Below are 21,538 nucleotides of genomic sequence, written 5' to 3' on the forward strand. Positions count from 1 at the left end.
TATTTGAATGGCAAAAATGGTTGGAAAAGATTAAATCAAAAGTTCACTTTTTCACCTCACTTAAAATTAATTCAAGTAGGTTCAAAAATGCCATTTTGATCCATGAGGTTTTGGTGCATGAGGGTTACATATTTGGAAAGATGAGGTCAAATGTGACTTGTTGGAAAAAACCCCACCAAATTTGGCTAAATGGTTTGAGAGATATGGCCTTTTGAAGTTCAAAAATTTCTGAAAATGATTTGATCATAACTTGCCAACCATACATGGGAATGGAGTGTTCTTGGATTTTTTGGAAATGGGAGAACAAGATCTTCAACTTTCATGTTGGGCAAAAATTCATTTGAAGCTTGTATCATGATGTAAGTTTGAGGATCAAGACTTTCCATTTTTGGCAGGTTTCAATTACAGGTCCAGTTTCTATTTTTGGAAATTTCTGATCTGGCTTCAAATTCTTCCATGATGGTGTTTGTCATGATATATGAGGCCTATTTGGACATGAATAAGCTCTCTCAAACCAAATCCCACCATCAAAACCATAAAATCAGACAAAGTTGACCAAGTTTGACTTTTTAAGGTTTCTGACTGACTGTGCATTGACTGATGACTTCTGAACATCCAATCCTTGATCAAAACACTTCAAATGGATCCCCAAGTCATGTGAACATGTTGGACCAACCCTAGGGCCTTGGATCAATGAAAAACACACTTGCTTGCTTGATTGACTGATCTCCTGATCAGTTTGACCTAATTCTCTTGATTGACTTGCACTTGAGGCAAATGGGACAATGCAATGCTATGCAGTGGACCATGTTATGCTATGACCTAATAATGACAATTTATATATAATGATAGGTGCAAATTTGAGGTGCTACACATTGGAAAGCTGGGGTGATGTACATCACCCCTGTACCATTAGTTTCTCTTCTAGATCCCCATAGTAAGAGAAATCAGAAGGAGAAAAATATGGTGTTCATGCTGAACTTCATGGATTTCAAAAATTGAGCATATAGCAATGATGTCTCTATAGAGAGGACTTCAGACAACACAATATCAAGGCCAATAGATCAAAGAATAAGGAGTTTCGAAGAAAAAACCAGTTGATGAACACCTTGTAACTGTGAAGCTTTGAGTCTCTTTCCTTGCTTCCTTTTGCCAAACAGAACTTCAATGGACTAGATGATGAAGGTTTAGGAAGTTTAGATCTGAAGATTCAACCAAATTCAATTGAATTTCAGATCTCAAATTTTGAAGAAATGTGAACTTAGTTCCTTTGGTATGGTTGGGAATTCACTCTTGCAGCATTTCAGGCGCCTTTAGGTTGAGATTTAAAGTGAGCAATGCCTTCTATTTATAGCCACAGCTGATGCAAAGTCATGAAGAACAAATGCAAATGCAAGCTGAGCTCATGTGGAGGAAGTTTGGACGTGTGATTTGCAAGGCAATGGCTTGTGCATGAAGTTTCATCATGAATTGCATAATTGTGCCTAAAACTTCACCTCTTCGAAAAAGCCAATTAGAAAATCCAAACATAAGCATGTGGGTAATGGTTGGAAAGGTCTTGACATAAGAAACAAATGTTATGTTGGACAAAAACTCATTTGACGTGTGAAAATTTATGAAAACAAGCCATGAAGTTCATAGTGTAAAACATGCTTTTGAGAATTTTGTCAAAATGAAACAACTTCAAGCCCTTCTATTTTGATGATGCAAGCCTAAAATGGAAAAACGTCCAACATCAAAGTTGTAAAGCTTTTGAAAACAATCAAAATGGACTTAAAGTTTTCATCATTTGAATTTTTGATGAAGACGTTATGGGTACTTGAAGTTGGACTTTTTTGTCTTTCAATGCATTTGGTCCAAAGTGACCTATAATGTTTTGCATTATCACATGTATTTATTTTGAGATTTTGAAATTTTGTTTAACATAACATTTGAAGTAGACACAAAACTATTTCCAATTCATTTGATCCCACCTCAAAATCATAAAAAATGAATGAGTTATGTTCTTGGGAAGTTGACCCAAGATTAGGGTTTCAGTCAAAATGACCTATAATGTCTTGGAATGGGAGATGACCTTCCAAGCTTCAAATCACTTTTTGATGAACATGAAAGTTGTTTATATTGTCCTTAAGAACATTTTTTCTCTTGGGTAATCTCCATTTGACCAACGCATAAAATGTTAGGTCTTAGTGAATTTCAAAATAGTCAGATGAATTGACTGATCAACTTCTCAAGTCCATAACTCATATCTTGATGAATTGATGATTGAGGACAATCAAATAAGCTCAAATATGCATGAAATGATGAATTAGAGAACTTCCCTTGATTGTATTTGACCATGGGCTGAGGTTGCTTCATTAGCAAGGCATTATGGGTGATTAGATGAATTAGGGTTTTCTTGGGAAACAAACCTCAAACCCCTTGACTTGATTTGATCAAAATGATGAATTGAGATACTAGGGAGGCATATTTGATGGATGAGAGCTTTTGTAACCATTACCATGCTTGCTTTCATCTTCTCTTAGCCATATCATTGCACCAATGATCTCTTAGAAGCTTTGGGCCTTGTGATTGCTCAAGCTACAAACAAAAGATGTTAGTGACATATTTTTGTGCTTTTGGTTAGTGAATAAAAAATGAGAAAAGCAATGATATACAATTCAAGCATGCTTGGTGATCTCAAACCACTCACAAGAGGTCCCCACCCAAAGGGAAGGAGCCAAGGTGCTTATGATCCTTGAGGCTTTGCAAATGCAATGTTATGATGCCATGAGGGATCTTAGGGTCAAAATTGGGGTCTTACAGTTGCTACGAGAATATGTCGACGTCTTTGCCTGGTCATATGAAGACATGCCTGGTATGGATACTGATATCGTGCAACATTTCCTGCCTTTGAAGCCTGAGTGCGTGCATGTGAAGCAGAAGCTCAGAAGAACTCATCCCGATATGGTAGTGAAGATCAAAGAGGAAGTTCAGAAGCAAATTGATGCGGGGTTTCTGGTGACTTCTACATATCCTCAATTGGTGGCCAATATTGTGCTCGTGCCTAAGGAGGATGGAAAAGTCCGAATGCGTGTGGACTATAGAGACTTGAATAAAGCTAGTCCAAAAGATGATTTCCCTCTACCACATATTGATATGATGGTGGATAATACAGCTAAATTCAATGTCTTCTCATTTATGGACGGAGTTTCCGGATATAATCAGATTAAAATGGCACCCGAGAATATGGAGAAGATAACATTCATCACACCTTGGGGAACATTCTGTTATCGAGTGATGCCCTTCGGTTTGAAGAACGCCGGAGCCACGTATCAACGAGCTATGACTACCTTGTTTCATGATATGATGCACAAGGAGATCGAGGTATATGTTAATGATATGATTGGAAATTCAAGAACGGAAGTTGAACATGTTGAACACTTGTTGAAGCTTTTTCAGCATTTGAGGAAGTATAAGCTCCGTCTGAATCCTAACAAGTGTACATTTGGAGTCCGTTCCGGCAAGTTATTGGGCTTTATTGTCAGCGAAAGAGGTATTGAGGTTGATCCTGCAAAGGTCAAAGCAATACAAGAGATGCCTGCGCCCAAAACTGAGAAGCAAGTCCGAGGTTTTCTTGGCCGCTTGAATTACATTTCCAGATTCATATCCCACATGACTGCCACATGTGCGCCGATATTCAAGCTCCTCCAGAAAGATCAGTCTCATGATTGGACCGAGGATTTCCAAAAGGCCTTTGACAGTATTAAAGAGTATTTGTTTGAGCCTCCGATTCTGTCTCTGCCTGTGGAAGGGAGACCGTTTATTATGTATCTGACGGTTCTTGAAGACTCAATGGGTTGTGTTCTTGGTCAGCAAGATAAATTGGGAAAGAAAGAGTATGCTATCTACTACCTGAGTAAGAAGTTCACTGATTGTGAGTCTCGATACTCGATGCTTGAGAAAACATGCTGTGCTTTGGCTTGGGTTGCTAAGCGCTTACACCAGTATATGTTAAATCATACTACTTGGTTGATATCTAAAATGGATCCAATCAAGTATATCTTTGAGAAGCCTGCTTTAACTGGGAGGATTTCCCGTTGGTAGATGATGTTGTCTGAGTATGATATTGAGTATCGAGCTCAAAAAGCGATTAAGGGTAGAGTCTTGGCTGACCACTTGGCACATCAACAAATTGAGGATTATCAGTCTGTTCAGTATGACTTCCCGGATGAGGAAATTATGTATTTGAAAATGAAAGATTGCGATGAGCCTACGCTCGATGAAGGGCCAGAGCCTGGTTCCCGATGGAGCATGGTGTTTGATGGTGTTTGGGGCAATGATTATTACTCCTCAGGGCACACATTTTCCTTTTACGGCAAGGCCAACTTTCAAATGCACGAATAATATGGCAGAATATGAGGCCTGTATTATGGGATTGGAAGAGTGTATTGATCTTAGGATCAAACATCTTGATGTTTAAGGTGATTCGGCCCTATTTGTTAATCAAATTAAGGGTGAATGGGAGACGAATCAGCCTGGCCTCATCCTATATAGAGACTATGCAATGAGGATTTCAACTTTCTTTACTGAGGTTGACTTCCATCATATTCCTCGAGATGCTCTCGCTACACTTGCGTCAATGATTGTGGTAAGACTTTGGAATGAAGTCCCCAATATCACTGTGATGCGCTTGGGCAGACCAACTCATGTATTTGCAGTAGAAGAGGTGCAAGATGATAAGCCGTGGTATTATAATATTAAGTGCTTTCTTTAGAGCCAGACTTACCCGCCTGGGGCATCTGTGAAAGATAGAAAGACTTTGAGGAGATTATCAGGCAATTTCTACCTCAATGGCAATGTACTTTATAAGATAAACTTTGACATGGTTCTGCTCAGATGCGTGGATAGACACGAAGCTGACCTGTTAATGACTGAGGTCCATGAGGGTTCATTTGGTACTCATTCCATTGGATATGCCATGGCTAGAAAGATGTTGAGAGCAGGCTACTATTGGCTGACAATGGAGTCTGATTGCTGCAAATATGTGAAGAAATGCCATAAGTGTCAGATTTATGCGGATAAGATTCATATTCCTCTGACACTTCTGAATATGATTTCATCACCATGGCATTTCTCTATGTGGGGAATTGACATGATTGGCATGATAGAGCCAAAAGTGTCCAACGATCACTGATTTATTCTCGTAGCAATTGATTACTTCACCAAGTGGGTTGAAGCGGCATCATATGCAAACGTAACCAGGAAGGTGGTCCTGAAGTTTATCAAGAATCAACTCATATACCGTTATGGTGTGCAAGATAAGATCATTACTGACAATGGATCTAACTTGAACAACAAGATGATGAAAGAGCTGTGTAACGAGTTCAAGATAGCACATCATAATTCTTCTCCTTACAGACCCAAGATGAATGGGGTTGTTGAAGCTGCTAATAAGAATATCAAGAAGATTATCCAGAAGATGGTTGTTACGTACAAAGATTGGTATGAGATGCTACCATTTGCTTTGCATGGATATCGTACATCTATCCGCACTTCAACAGGGGCAACCCCTTTCTCTCTTGTTTACGACATGAAGGTTGTGCTCCCAGTAGAGGTGGAGATCCCATCAATGCGAGTCTTGATGGAAGCCAAGTTGACTGATGCTGAATGGGTTCAAAGTCGTTATGACCAACTGAATTTGATAGAAGAGAAGAGATTGACTGCCATGTACCATGGTCAGTTATATCAGTAAAGGATGAAGAAAGCCTTTGATAAGAAGGTCAAGCCTCATGTGTTCCGAGAAGGTGACCTTGTGCTCAAGAAAGTCTTGTCTTTCGCCCCCGATTCCAGGGGCAAGTAGACTCCAAACTATGATGGTCCACATGTTATTAAGAGAGCCTTTTCAGGCGGTGCTTTGATATTTACAACTATGGATGGGGAGGATTTCACTCGTCCTGTGAATTCAGATGCAGTCAAGAAATACTTCGCCTAAAATAAAAACAGAATAGCTCGCTAAGTTGAAAACCTGAAAGGGCGGCTTAGGCAAAAATGAGCGTCTCGGTGGATTGAAAACTCGAAAGGGCGATCCAGGCAAAAGTTAGAGACATATAAAAAAAGAGTATGTATCCCGCTAGATTGAGTACCTCACCCTGGGGCAATCTAGGCAAAAATTAGGGATTTGGCAAGTAACTGCATCCTGACAAGACTTGGTTCTGCAAGCTGTCATCTGTTAGAAATTTTCGCTCAGTCATCGTCAACTAAAGCTTCAAATAAATCGGATTCAAAGTTGGTGGAGAAATGGTCATTATGTTCAATGTAGCCCTTTGCAGAATACCATTCCATCAAATAAATTTGAGCCTTTATCCAATTATTTGCACTCTTATTTGTTTCTACTCAACAAATGTTTTGCATGTCTTAATTGAGAAATATCGTTGCTTTAAAATAAATAAATTTTTCATAATTTGTTTTTAAACAAAGTGAACATTCACGATGACAAAAGGATACTTATGAGGTCTTCAGTGCTCTCCCAAAGATGGAATGATTCCCAACAGGGTAAGATGTTTGTTCACATTCTCGGCATGGTTGTATCCCTTTCCCTCGGGGCCTGTTTGTGTTTTCCTCCCGGGCAGAGTGTTTGGTAAAGATATTCATCTCTCTTTCCTTCAATAGAGTAGTAATCTTTCCTCCTCAGTAGATATGATCTCTTTGGTAGTGCAATATAGGGTGGTGACATTGGAAGCTTCTGATTGGTGGTTGTTCCCCACAGAGTTCCATTATCCCCTCTAATAATTTCCCCAGTAGAGTTACTTCTACGGTGGATTTTATCTGTACGATAATCCTGTCCCTAGCTAGAATGACTGATGTTCATTCCCCTGCAGAGATCTTTGTTTCCTGATATCTCTAATCCCCATCAGATTGGATGTTCTCCACTGGGCCTGGCTTTCTATCTTGAGATGTAGTACTAGATGTTTGTTCATCATCCTTTGGACCTGTTTGTGTTAAATATGTTTGTTTGTCAGCATTCATCTGTAACACCTCAAAATTTGCCCTCCTCTTCTTGGGACTAGTTCAGCACATTGCATTTCATGTTTTAGGACATTAGGCATTGCATTTTGCATATCATCTGAAAGTAAGAAAGTCATCCTCCAAAGTCTTTTTCAAAAGATGAGAGGTTACATGATTCAAGCCTGAGGGTTTCCATGGATTGATGATCAACCATCTGAGGGTTTGCACTTCAATTAGGGTTTCCTGATCTTTCAAAGGTTGAGCATTATCTTGATTGCAAGGGTATACCACTATCATCATGGTTCTTTCATCATCAAGGGTTTCAAAGTTCATTCTGAAGTTCCTTTGGATTAGGGTTTTGACCTCTGGTCAACCCTAATCAGTGATATTCTTTCAACCAGGGTTTCTCAAGGAGATGAGGTATTCTATTGAGATGGGTATCACATGGTTATATTGAGAAGCTTACATGAGCTAAGGTTTTATTTTTGAGCAATTTCCCCAAGTGGTAGAGGCTCAAGCTGATCAGGGTATGTCAAGGTCATTTGAGGACCACATAAAATCAACTGTGCAACTGAGGGCTTTGAGGTGGGGAAATGAGTTTCAACACTTCAATCATGTTCAAAAGAGGTCCATTTGTCATTTCAAACATCTACCTTGAAGATTTTGAAGCCAAATCAAAAGTTTCCAAAAATGGAAAGTGACCTGTAATTTCAAGTTTCCAAAAATGGCAAGTTTTTGGTCCATATTCAACTTGATTTTGCAACATCAAAGAAGCTTTAAATGGATTTTTGGTGAACATGGAAGTTGAAGATCTTTCTCTCCTTTTTTTAAAAAGTCCTAGATCATGATCATCTCATGATTGGTTGAGAAGTTATGGCCAAATGATCACAAAGTATGCATGGAAGTTCAACATGGCATAACTTTTGCTTCAAAACTCCAAATTGGTCCATTCTTTTTGCAAAATGCTTGTCATGACCAATACTTTCCAAATCAACCATTGCATTGCATGAAAAGAGATCACATGATCACATGTCCATTCAAGTGCATTTTAGAGGGAAAATGGAGAATTCAAAATTGGTGAATCATACAAGCCTAATTCCAATTCCATCATGTTTGTTGGATGATTTTGAGTGAAAATGAATCTTGCATGGCACTGTTCACGTGCTCATTTTCCATGCCACCTCACATTTGCCAAATTGGTCATACACCTCATTTCTCCTTAATTTTTAATTAGCCATTGCTTAATTATAATTACAGCATCATTAACACAACATATATAAGCCTAATCATAATAGAATATGCCATAAAGAACCATTCTAGATCTGAAAATTTTCTTTCCCTCCATTTTTTCTCTCACTTTGATTTCAAAATTTCTTCACACAAGGCATCAATTTCTTTGCATATTCTTGTTAATCATGGAATTCTGAGCAAGGATCATCAATTGGTTTGAAGAATTGAGCAAAGATTCGTGCACATCCAAAGCTTGAACATGAAGATGGAACTTGAAGATTGAGCTAGATCTAAGAGGTTTCCACTGCCAATTCATGCACAAAGCTTCATAGCAAGATTGAGGAGGTTGATCTGGAGTTTGTGGAGGCTTGAACACGTGTATTTTGGTCACTGCACTTCAAGTAAGTGAAATTTCGATCTCCACTATTTGCCAATCCATGTACATAATCTTGTAGATCTTGTCGTGCTGGTGATTTTGATGTAATTAGATCTTGAAATGGATGAGTAATGAGTGAGATACGTGGATTTAAAGTTGTGATGTTGATTTTGTTTTCCTTCGATCTGCTCAATCCATGGAGTTTTAGGCTTAATGATTAGGATATTATTGTTCCTCGTTGCAAGACCTTTCCAATGATGTATAATATGTTGATTTCTGGAAATTTTTGTTCATCATTTCCGCCTGTGCTACCGGAGAAGACGGTGGAAACCACCGTCAACCGCCTGCTATAGTACCTAGGGTTTTAGTTCAAAGCGTTGCGTTTTGAAGGCGCTCTTTGACATAGCGCACGCGCATTCGAATCCTTGCTCGGTCATTTTCTTTAATTCCAGTTGATTTTTCCTTCAGCGCTTGGCCAGCTTTGCTAACCCGAGTTCGATACCTGGTGTGTTACAATTTGTGAATTATTTGTTGAGCGCATTTTTGACCATAGGGACCTGAGTTCGAGCCTTGGCATTTACATGTTTTTGGAATTTATTTTTGAGCGCTTATTCTTTACTTGGCGCACCTGTGTTCGAATCCTGCTTAATGTACATTGTGAATTTCCATTTGAATTCTTTGTTTCCCTCTCATTTCATATTTTTTCCATTATTTCATTCAACTTTAGAAAATCATAAAAAATAGTAGGAATGTTCAAATTGATCCAATTTTTTTTCCACATGCTTGTGTTGATGTCTATTATTTTTTGATGTTTATTGCATGATTTTTGTGCTGCTGGATTTTTAATTGTGTTTTGTTGATTGCACATGATGCCATATTGATATGTTGCATTCTTTTGATTGTAAAATGCTCATGGTTTATCCAATTGCTTTGAAATTTGACATGCTTGACCCTAACATATGACATGATTTTGTGGCTTTTGTTTGGAATTTTTATCATTTGATACCAATATTTTGGACACATGAACATATGTTGTGACATTTGGTGTAACATTTTGTGCCTTACACTTGTGCATTTTCATTCATACACCATTTATTGTCTTGTGGATTTAATTTTTGGTATGATGCTTGTTCATAACATGCTAAACTCACATAAAAAATTTCATGATCATTGGATACATTTCTGTTTTAATGTGAATTTTCTATTCTTGATGTCCAAATATGATCACATTGCCTGCCTTTGCCTTATCTTGTTCATGTGATGGCTTTGCCTTATGATTTGGATTTGTTACTTTTGATGACTCTTTCTTGTTTGATTGAATGTGCTTCATGTGAAATATTGACTGATGTTTTGGCTATTTGACTTACCTTTGACCCTAGTCGTTGTACTAGTGGTTTGTACTCACCAATTGTGTTTTGTGTTTCAGGTATTTAGCACTAATGATTGGTGTGGCCTCATCATTTGAGATGCCATTTGCTTTGATCACTAACTCTTGTTGTGTTATAGGTCCATTGATGTGATGAACTCACTTGAGTGCTTGCATTTGAGACTTGCATTGTGTATAATTGTTGGATAGTTTCCCTGTGTGTTATCTTTTGGTTTTTTCTGTCTGAGATATTGACTGTTTGGCTTTTGTACAGGTACATTAGTCGCTTTTAGCTCTTGATTGAGCTTTGCTTTGGTTTGTGGTTGGTATACCACATAGGTAACCACTCTCTTTCTCCATGTAGTCTGGAAGCCCTGTCGCTTTTTTGGCAGGCGTTTGGCTGAAGTCCTCCTTAAGAGGCAATGTCTGTGTTTGTTTATATTTGTGCCAAAGACCTCTAAATGAGGCATGTTATTTGTTAAAGTCCTCCTAAGTGAAGAGGCAATTGACAGATAAAAGGGATTAGCAATCAATCCCCTATTAGTCGTTGAGTCGTTCACTATGCTCGCACTACGTGCTGATGCTCTTGAACCTAACCCAAGATCCTTGTATAGAGTCAGTCAAGTGGAATAGGGTCCCTCATTCTGGACCCCCACGCTTTCATTGATTTGAGCTCACCCAGGCCAGGGTTAAGAGCCTGAGGTCTCATCCTCAGTACCATTTTGATCTGCTCACCCTGACGTTCAATGTCAATGGTTAAGAGCTCCTATTTTCCTTTGCATTCTGGCTTATTTGTCGAGGTTGATATGACCCCTTGACTAAAGCCCACCTTTTTTGTCTGAGCCTCTTGTTTGTATATAGAGTGTGATGATTGCTTTTGATATGTTTATCTGCTTTCCACTTCTCATCTCCTTTTCTATAGGAGTCGTATGGTCAACTTTCGAGGAAGTTGAACGTACGTAGAGATAGACATGAGTTGACTCACTTCCTGTGTGAGTCAAACTCTTGTTAGAGACCTCAACCTAGGGTTATAATTTGCATGACGACTATTAGGCTCGAGTAAGTCTCCCTTTTAGTTCGTTATTCCCCTGTCTCTGGTTAGGAGGGTTTCTCCCCTGTTAAGGGGAACTACGTCGCCCTGATTCTCATACCAGATGAGATACGTAGGCAGGAGATCGTGCGAGATCTCTCCGGGCAACCTTTTGTTTTTTTTTTAGTGTGTTCAGCCTTTTTGTTTCTTTTGACGTCTCAGCGTCTCTTTATGTTTGTGTGACAACTATTAGGCTCGAGTACCAGACTCCCTATTAGTTTGTTAATATGATAATCCTTTTCTCTAGTACGCTGGTTAGCGTTTGTTTTTGGCAGGAGTCGGATGCAAGTCCATATATTGGCATTCAGTTTCCTTGTTTGTGTTGTTTGGTAGGAGTTGGATGTAAGCCCATTTATTGGCATTCCGTTTCCTTTTGTGTGTTTCTTTTGACGTCTCAGCGTCTCTTTTCGGTGTTTTGTTTCGGCGTGCGTTAGCCGAGCTACGAGTGCTCTGATTCTTCCTCTGGATAGAGAAGATACGTAGGCATAGGATGCGATGTCCTAGCGAGCATGCTTCCCATTCCCCCGAACTATGTTGACTCTGATGTTTGTTTCTGACAAACTACGTAGGCCTAGGATGCGACATCCTGCCGAGTCCACTTCCTCCATTTCCTTTCGCCTGTTTATTATTCCAGTGTGTGCATTCTCTTTGAGCAGTTTATTAGCAACCTTATCCTATTCTTTTGAGCGTGGATCCCGTCGAGTACGGCGGACGTGAGGGGTGCTAATACCTTCCCCTTGTGTAACCGACTCCCGTACCTTGCAATCTCTGGTCGTAAGACCATTCCTTTCCCGTTTCTTAGGTTAGTCCAGCGCTTCCTTTCCGTCATAGGATGAATAGCGTCGGTGGCGGCTCTGTATTTTTTCCCGCCCGTTGTTTTTCGCGTTGCGACATCATCATACATAAACCACACATATATGCATAAATTTTTAACATTCAGATATTCATGTTGCATTGTTTGTCATATATCTTTGTTTGATATCTCCTGCTAGATGGTAATATATCTCCCCCAAGCAGATGTTCGTGTCTGATCTCCTCATGTAGAGTCGACCTCATAAGTAGAAAGCGTCTATCCTTTCTTCCATACTCCCCACTGAGTTATGTCCTTGTGGATGATTATTACTTCTGTTCCTCCTAACACATATATTGGGATGGAGTTTCCCCTGAGTTATATCCTCATAGGGATGAGTCTTGTTTCATCGTTCCTCTCTAGTTTGTTCCTAGATTGGCTTCTCGTGTTTTTTTCCTGCGCTTCCCCTTAGTTTAGATGAATGATTACTCCGCAATCAGTAATCATCCAATCTTTTCCTAGGCGGAGTCTGTGGTTTTCTACCCTTATACCGGTAGTTGTAAACCCTATTTTATCCCTTTGCAGAGTTAACCTTTTTGTTCATCCTAACCGATGACGGTTACTGTTCCGTGGTTTTCTACCCAATATCCGGTAGATGTAATCCCCTCCTTGACGGTTATCTTTATCCAATATTCAGTATTGATATTCCTTCACCTTTTTGAGTATATCTCCCAGTAACCGATGATATATCTCCCGGATCATTGCCTTTGTCAATGTATCCCCAGCGAGTCATCTTGCATTTGCCTTTCATCGGAAATGATCGTCTCTCCCTTTGATTTGGTCATCATTTTATACCTAGTATTTGGTATCCTGATTCCTTTTTCTTTCGGTCGATTTATCCTTTATTAACCCAGTAACCGGTTGTGGATAATATTCCATGCGAGTATATTATCTACGTTCTGACGGTAATAGATAACATATCTCATGCACTCTTTGGTCGAAGTCTTTTGTTCTTCCCCAGTCGAGTAAGATTCGTGTCCCCTATTTGCGGAGTCGAATGCCCATCCCGAAATCGAGTTTGCCTTTTAGCCCTCTTTTGGATGATGAGTGTCTTGGAAGTATTCCCCAATTCACGCCTTGGTTGGTCACCTATTATATGCCCAGTAACGGGTATCCCTGGTGTTCCTTCCATTCTGCTCCCTATTATGACTTTTGTCCCCTGTGGAGTCAGATTTCCTGAGTCGAGATATACCATTTTAGGTCCTTCTCAGATGATTTTGGATGTTTGATATCTCTCACCCTTATACTAGTCTTAGATATTCATTCTCCCTGAGCGTGTCGTTCTCTCACCCTTATACCGGTGTTTCGACCACATGTCTCCTTAAGCTTACTACCCAGTAACCGGTAATACCTCGCCTTGGTGTTTACCCGGAGGAGTCCTGTTTGGACATTCCTCAGTGGATTTTCCCCGTCCGAGTCCGGATTTTCATCCGAAGTATCCTTTGCAGATAGTTCCGCTGTATTGGCATATTTCCCAATACATGCATCTGTGAGTCAGCTCGAGTCCTTCCATTGATTTATTTTCATGGAATCCCTCTTGTGTCCCAGCAAGTTCTAAGTCGTGACCTGCTCACGTAATTTATCTCATTTCTTATCCCCATAAGAGTCCTAGAGTCTCTGTCCCATGGAGTGAATTACTCATATGGATTGTCAGTTTCTCCAGATTTCTTTTCTTCTTTGTGGACACATATCCCCACAGAGTATTACCTTTTGCATACATACATTTGCATCAAGAGGTCTCTTAGGGACCAAAATTCGTCTCTTTGTATTATTTAAGCCCATTCTACCTCGTCGAGACGAAGATTTTAACCTTCACTTCTCCGGCTAGAATGACCTTAAATAGAGGCATCTGTAAGACCCTAATTTTGACCCTAAGATCCCTCATGGCATCATAACATTGCATTTGCATAGCCTCAAGGATCATAAGCATATTGGTTCCCTTTGCCTTTGGTTGGGACTTCTTGTGAGTGGTTTAAGATCACCAAGCATGCTTGAATTGTATACTATTGCTTTTCTCATCTTATTTACTAACCAAAAGCACAGAAATATGTCACTAACATCTTTTGTTTGTAGCTTGAGCAGTCACAAGGTCTAAAGCTTCTAAGAGATCCTCTGTGCAATGAGATGGTCAAGAGAAGGTGAAAGCAAACATGGAAATGTTTCCCAAAACTCTCATCCATCAAATATGCATCCCAAGTATCTCAATTCATAATTTTGATCAAAGCAAACCAAAGGGTTTGAGGCTTGTCCCCAAGGAAACCCTAATTCATCTGTTCTTCAACTGTGCCTTGCTCATGAAGCAACCTCAACCCATGGTCAAATACAATCAAGGGAAGTTCTTTAATTCATCATTTAATGCATTTTTTTAACTTATTTGAGTATCCTCAATCATCCATTCATCAAGATATGAGTTTTGGACTTGAGAAGTTGATCAGTCAATTCATTTGACTATTTTGAAATACACTGAGACCTAACTCTTTGTGTGTTGGTCAAATGGAGATGACCCCTAGATAAAAAATGTTCTTAAGGACAATATGAACAAATTTCATGTTCATCAAAAATTGATTTGAATCTTGGAAGGTCATCATCCATTCCAAGACATTATTGGGCATTTTGACTGAAACCCTAAGTTTAGGTCAACTTCCAAAGGACATAACTCCTTCATTTTTCATGATTTTGAGGTGAGACTTAATGAACTGGAAATATTAATGTGTCTAATTTAAATTTTATGTTGAGAAAAATTACAAAATCTCAAAATAAATACATGTGATAATGCAAAACATTATAGGTCATTTTGGACCAAATGCATTGAAATGTGAAAAAGTCCAACTTCAAGTGCCCATAACTTCTTCATCAAAAATCCAAATGATACAAAATTTAAGTCCAAATTGATTTAATTGAAATCATATACAACTTTCATGTTGAAGATTGTATCATTTGGAGCTTGCATCATTGAGACATTAGGGCTTGAACATTGGCCAATTTTAGAAATTTCACATATGCATGTTTTGCACCTTACACTTCAAGCTCAATTTTCATTTATTTCCAACGCCCAAATGGAGTTTTGATCAACATAACATTTGTCCCTTATTCAATAAGCTTTCCAACCATTACCCATGAGGCTATGTTTCAAATTTGGAAGTGCCATTTTCGAAGAGGAGAAAGTTTTAGTGCATTTTTGGAAACTCATTGAAAATACATTGCATAAGCTTATGACCTCATTTCTGCACGTCTATTTCATCTTAACTTGGTAATAGCTTGCAATTCCAATCAGAATTTGGCCCTCCATGCGCCTGTACAGTCCCATGCATGAAGGCCCTCTTCTCCCATGCCCACGATTTTGATCATGCTTGCAGCTCCCTTCATCTATAAATACAAGGCACTGGCTTCATAATTTCTCAACCTGAAGGCGCCCTACATGCTGTGCAACTGAAATCCCACCCTCACACCAAAGGAACTCTCTCTTTTCTCTCAAAATTTCAGATTTAGAATTCAGTTTCCTCGATTGTTTTCTTAGATCTAAAAGTTCCCAGACCTCTTCACCTTGATCCATAGAGCTTTCTGTTTGCAAAAGAACCCAAGGATCTTGATTTAATTCCTCACAATTCAAAGGTTTTCCTCAACTGCATTTTGCTTCGAAACAACTTGTATATGGTTCCATTTGCCTTGTTTTTGTGTGATCTGAAGTCCTCTGCATAGAGACAACATTATTGTGCTTTCAATTTTTGTAAATCATTGAGTTCACTTGAACACCATAGAACTTCCACCTCTGATTTCTCCCTCAATAGGAATCTAAAGTGGATTTGGTTGGTACAAGAGTGATGTACATCACTCCACCTTTCGTTTGATACAATGATTGCGCGTTTTGGTTCACATTTATTCCTCTGTAATTTTTGGACTTCGTCGGAGCTGGCCGGAGAAGACGGTGGCGCTGGCCACCGTCTGGTCTCCAGATTGAATCGTGACCGTGGATTTCCATTTCCTGATTTGATTTAGGCCCTTCAATGTTATGACCAAATTAATGGCTAGGTGTGGTTGCATTGACTGAAGCGTTTGGTAGGCGTGCATGTGTGATCCGTGTGATCTGCCAGCTCATTTAATGAGCTTCATCCAACGCTTCTCCTTTTTTCTTATTTTTAATTCTGATTTCTATTTTCTTTTATTTCTTTTAATTCCATTTTATTTCTAAAATTCATATCTCTCTCATTATTGGTTCGAAAAATGTGAGACCAGTTGCATTATTTCTCTTTTAATTTCTAGTTTCTAAAAATGATTTTTAATATTTTTTATTTTATAATTTGCTATTTTTGAATAATTTTCTCTTTTCTGGTTATTTTTAATTCATTTTAAATAGTTTTTGATATCCAAAAAATACAAAAATATTTTCTCAACCTCTTTGAATGATGATAGATCTATGAAAAATATTCTCATCAATTTATTAATTGATTTGAGATTTATTTGAGATTTTAGTTCAATTAGGTTATTTTTATGCATTTTTAATTGATTTAAAATAGTTTCTGACTTTTAAAAATGCTGAATTTTTTTGTCAAACTTTGTTTGACCTTGTTGAACTTGGGATAATTCACTTGGACTTTTCAAAGTTGATTTGAAGTGAATTTGAAGTTTGACCTTTCTTTATTATTTTAATTCAAGTTTATTTTAAATATAAAAATGCCAAAAATATTTTTATTTGTTTCTTGACTTCTAATTCTCATTTTGCCTCTGTTTTCTATTGTTTGACCGTGATCTTCTCTATATTTGGTCATAGCTTGTTGATTATCTCATTCCATTTCATTTAATGCACTTTAATTCTTCTTCTTCTTCTTCTTCTTCTTTTTCTTTTTTGATCAATGAGTTAAAGATTGGTGGTTAACATTGATTGGGGAGGTTTAATCTTCCTTGATTCAAATCTAATTCATCTTGATCATGGATCAAGTGAATGGCTTTGCATTAAGGATAAATTGCTTCCTAAATCATGCAAAGAACCTAAATCAATACAAGATCATTTCTCATTTTCTTTTTGGCATGGCAAGTTGTTGGAGTTTGATTCACTAATCAAGACCTCTAACTTATGTTGTTGCCTACATTATTATTGACCGGCCTCAGATAGTTGTGACTTCTACATAAGTCCAATTACGATTGCTTAACATAACGCTAAATTTGCCTTATGGCACACTAACTACTCACACTAACCATTAACCATTAACATTTACTTCTTGCACTTTACATTTATGCAATTTACTATTCTTGTACATATTATTCATTTGATTTTCTCTTTGCTCACCTGAGCACATGTTTATGTTAATGCAATTTGCCTTTTGCTCACTTGAGCACATAATTGTGTATATACTATTGTGCTTGTGTTTGTTTTGATTGTTATGGACCAAATTCAAAGAAATGGACAAATGGACTTAGTTTTTAGGACTTTCCCTATGCAAATTGGAGTAAAAGGACCTTAATGTTAAAGATGGATTAGAAGGACCAAACCTCTAAACTCACTCTTGTCCATTCTTGATTTGATTCGTAAGACTCTTTGATGTGTGTGTGCTTTTGTGCCAGGGGATCCTATGAGAGCTCAAATTGAAGAATCATTGACATTTTCATCCAAAGTGAAAGATACAAGAGACGTTGGGGATCTTCTAAGAGCTTGTTTGATTATGTTGATTGCTTGAGCTTACACTTATTTTGCTTGCATATTCCAAAGGGTGGGAGCTACTTGGATCATCAATATGATCTCAAGAGAGGAACTCCATTTGTGGTCTTGTTTCTTATCCCTCATCTCTTGTATGTTTAGGACTTTAGCCATTCTTCTTCTTCCCTCCACTATAACCCAAGCCAAAACTTTTGTGCAAATATTTAACACTTCCTTCAAACATTAGAAACCTAAGCCTTATGCTTTTGATTTTCAAACTTTCTTTTCATAACACTTATTTTGAATTGATCTTCTAAGTCAACTTTGACCATATTTTGTACATACTTTTCATTGGTAAATATAACCCATTCAAATGCTTTTTTCGTGTGGTTTCAATGGCCACTTTCTTAATCAAAACTTTTCATAACCTTTAGCTATGAGGTTTGAGTTATGTTTGAGGTAGAGGTAATACTCAACTATATCCTTAGTGATGGATAATGAGTCTTCCATGCTTATTATAGGGTTAACCCCTCACTAGCATGTTGAAGTTATCCTCACATGGTGGATTTGTGGTTTTTAGGTTGAGTTTTCTCCCATGGATAACAAAAGGCCTTAAGGCTTTTGGACCAATCAATTCACTAACTCATTTTGAGATTTTTACCCCCGAACTACGAGGTTTTGATCTTAATCTTTTTTAAGATGGTACGTAGGCAATGGGTTTATCCATCCAAACACAAAATGTAAAATACTTGTATATTCTCTTCTCATCTCTTCAATCATGTTTGCACAAACAAATTTTCACAAAATACCGACCTTACAACCTATGTCAAAAGGGCTCCCTAGGAGTACCTAGGATGTTTTGGGTGCTTAAAACCTTCCCATTGCATAACCAACCCCCTTACCCCGATCTCTGACATTTTTACTAGTTTTTGATTCGATAAAACTTTTTAGGTTTTTGTTCGCTTTCTAACCATTCCTTTGGATAAATAGAAGTGCGGTGGCGACTCGACTTGTATGGTTTACCTTAGATTTAGTCAATATCTCTAATGGTAACGAATACCCCGCTATAATGACCACTTCATCTGCCACCTCAATTAATGTGGTAGATCAAGTGGTCCACGTTTTTTCTGAATATTTGAATTTCATTTAATTTTTTTTATTTACATTAATTCATATTAATTTTAATATTGATCCAAAAAATATGAGAGTTTCACCAATTTTTTTTAAAATAAAATCCTCTTTCATATTTTGAATTAAAATTATTTTTTTGGATCATTATTAATATTTTTCATGATTTAATTGATTTTATGAATATTTTTAATTGTTTAAAAATACTTTTAAGTTTCCAAAAGTTCTGAAATTTTTTCTCCAAGGTCCTTTGACCTTGGTTGACCTATGATAAATCTCATGGCCATTTCTTTGGTGTTTTGATGAGGTTTTAGGAATTTGACAAACCATATTTAATTTAATGCATTATTTTTAGTGTTTTTAAATTGAATAAATGTCAAATGATTGTGTTGATCCATTTTAATGGTCTTTGGAAGTTTGACTTGTGTTGTTGGGTCTTGGTCAAGGTTGATTTGACTTTGATAGGTTAAGATCATTGGATTTAGGGGATTAATGGAATGTACGTTCAATCTCCCAAAATGAATGAATGATTTTAATTTGGTAAAAGTCCGCCTTTGTCCAAATTGAGTTTTGATCCATTCCCTTCCCTCTTCATCTAATTCCCCTTCTTTGTGCATTCATATCATGGACCTATGATATCTCTATATCCTAAGGATAATTGATTGCAAAATCAACATAAGTATGGATGAGATTAGGCCACCTCTGTTGTATATTCTTTTTGTGTGTGATATGTTTCATGAGAATAGTCCACTATACTATGTCTCTAACATGCATTAACACCAAAATTCTATTGCCCGACCTCAAATAGTTGTGACTTCTACATAAGTCCAATTACGATTTGCTTAAGACAACGCTAAATTTTTGACTCAAAAAGGCATAACATTCTAGTTAGTGGGATTGTAAGTCTCCCCTCTTTCATGGTATTATGTGGAAACTTGGCCTTTTTTCCTTCCTTTGGAAGATGTCTTGGTTCAAGGATCCATGCTTGTGATAAGTGGGTTGAGTGTTCTCCAAAGAATGACTTAAAATATAAAAAGCAAAAGCAATACTAACTTTCTAATTCATTAACAATTAACATTTAATTTTAAGCAATTTATCTTAATATAATTTAATTTCAAGCTTTATTCATTTGTCATTATTCATACCATTCTAATTGTTTATATTAATGTCATTTTCACTTTGTCCACTTGGACCATATTGTGTGATATATCTTGTTTGTGCATATTTTGTTTGCTTGTGTGGTCTTTGACCATTAATGTACATAATAAGAACAAAAACCACTAAAAAAGATTTTATGTGGACTGTTGGTTTGATCTGAGACAATTGGACTTAGAATTTAGGCAACATTTCCTATGCAAAGGACTTGGCCAATGCCAACTTTTATGAAACCAAGTGCTTGCAATTTAAAACTTCGTCTGATACATCATTAAAGATCCCTTTCAGTTCATTTGCAACATAATCATTGTGAAGCTGTTATTTTGAACCTGCGACTTGTGGAATTCATTTGCTACATAGGCAAATTTGGAGAAGATCATGGAGTTGCTAAGCTTGGATGTGGCTATCTTTATTTGATTCCTTGCTCTTCAAGTTGATATATTATGCATTATTTGTTGCTTGATTCTAATGTCCAAGGGAATTTGGGTTTCTATATGACACTCTTGTCTATTGGATTGCAGCCCATTGGTCAGATCTTTTCAACTCTTAACTTTTAAATTTGTGCTTAGGATCAGTCTCTTCATCTTCTCCCTACTTCTTTAATTTCAAAATTTCTCCCTCCTTTTAAAAATTTCTTTGCTTGTGATTGTTTTCTAAACTTAGACCATATTGCAAACTAGAAACTTTGGCCTTATGCCATTGCATTTTCAAATTTATTTTCTTAATCAAACTTGTAAATAGACTTAATTATTCTTTGACTTAAAATTTTCAAAAGCCAAAAAGAACTAACTCATTCAAGCCATCTTTAGGCCTTTGTGCCTTTCAAACTTATTTTTTTTTAAAAGTAATGCATCCACTTTGAAATTTATACCACGAACTACGAGGTTTTGATCCCTCATTTTTATGTTGATACGTAAGCACAAGTCCGAAGGTCTTGTCAAACACAAAAATATAATTAATGAATTCTCTTCTCATCCCCCCATTCTATTTGTTTGTAAACATCATTTTGTACAAAATACATATGCACGCAAGAAAGGGCTCCCTAGGAGTACCTAAGACACTTTGAGTGCTAACACCTTCCCTCTGTGTAACCAACCCCCTTACCTGTAATCTCTGGCATTTTATTAGTTTTGATTTGAAAACTTCTTATTTTTTGGGTTTTGTTCGTACTTTTCCCTTTTCCCTTGGAAACAATTAAAGCGCGGTGGCGACTCTGGTTTTATTGATGTCTTGCTTATCCATAGCTTGATGATCATGAATTTACCGCTACAGAAATTAAGTGGCGACTCTGCAAGGGAGTAGTCTCCAGTGGGTTTAGCCTACCTTTTATATGTATATAATTATATATAATTGATGTATGTGTATTTGTTTGTATGATATAATCTGCTTGTTGTGCTTGGTGATCTCTCAGTGGTGAGATAAGTTTTAACCCGAACTTGAGTGCAATTAAGATAGGAGGATGGTATAGTCATGTTCGACTTGTGTGGAGTAGTCCTTAACAAGTTGGCTTGAGATCCATCTGCTCAGTGGAGACCCTTTTGGATTTGGAAATGTCACACAAGTATTTGTGGTTAGGCATTACTATCTCTAATTTGGGTCCAAGAAGCTGAGGACCGTAGAACATTTACCCCCTCTTGGCCTATTTAGGACGTAGCGTAGAGACTCTTCAAGTGTAGACTTCATAACAGTTGTTACGTGATACTACACTCAGACGAGTTTCTCTT

The sequence above is a fragment of the Lathyrus oleraceus genome, chromosome 2 (genome assembly GCF_024323335.1).
Source record: "Lathyrus oleraceus cultivar Zhongwan6 chromosome 2, CAAS_Psat_ZW6_1.0, whole genome shotgun sequence".
NCBI lineage: Eukaryota > Viridiplantae > Streptophyta > Magnoliopsida > Fabales > Fabaceae > Lathyrus > Lathyrus oleraceus.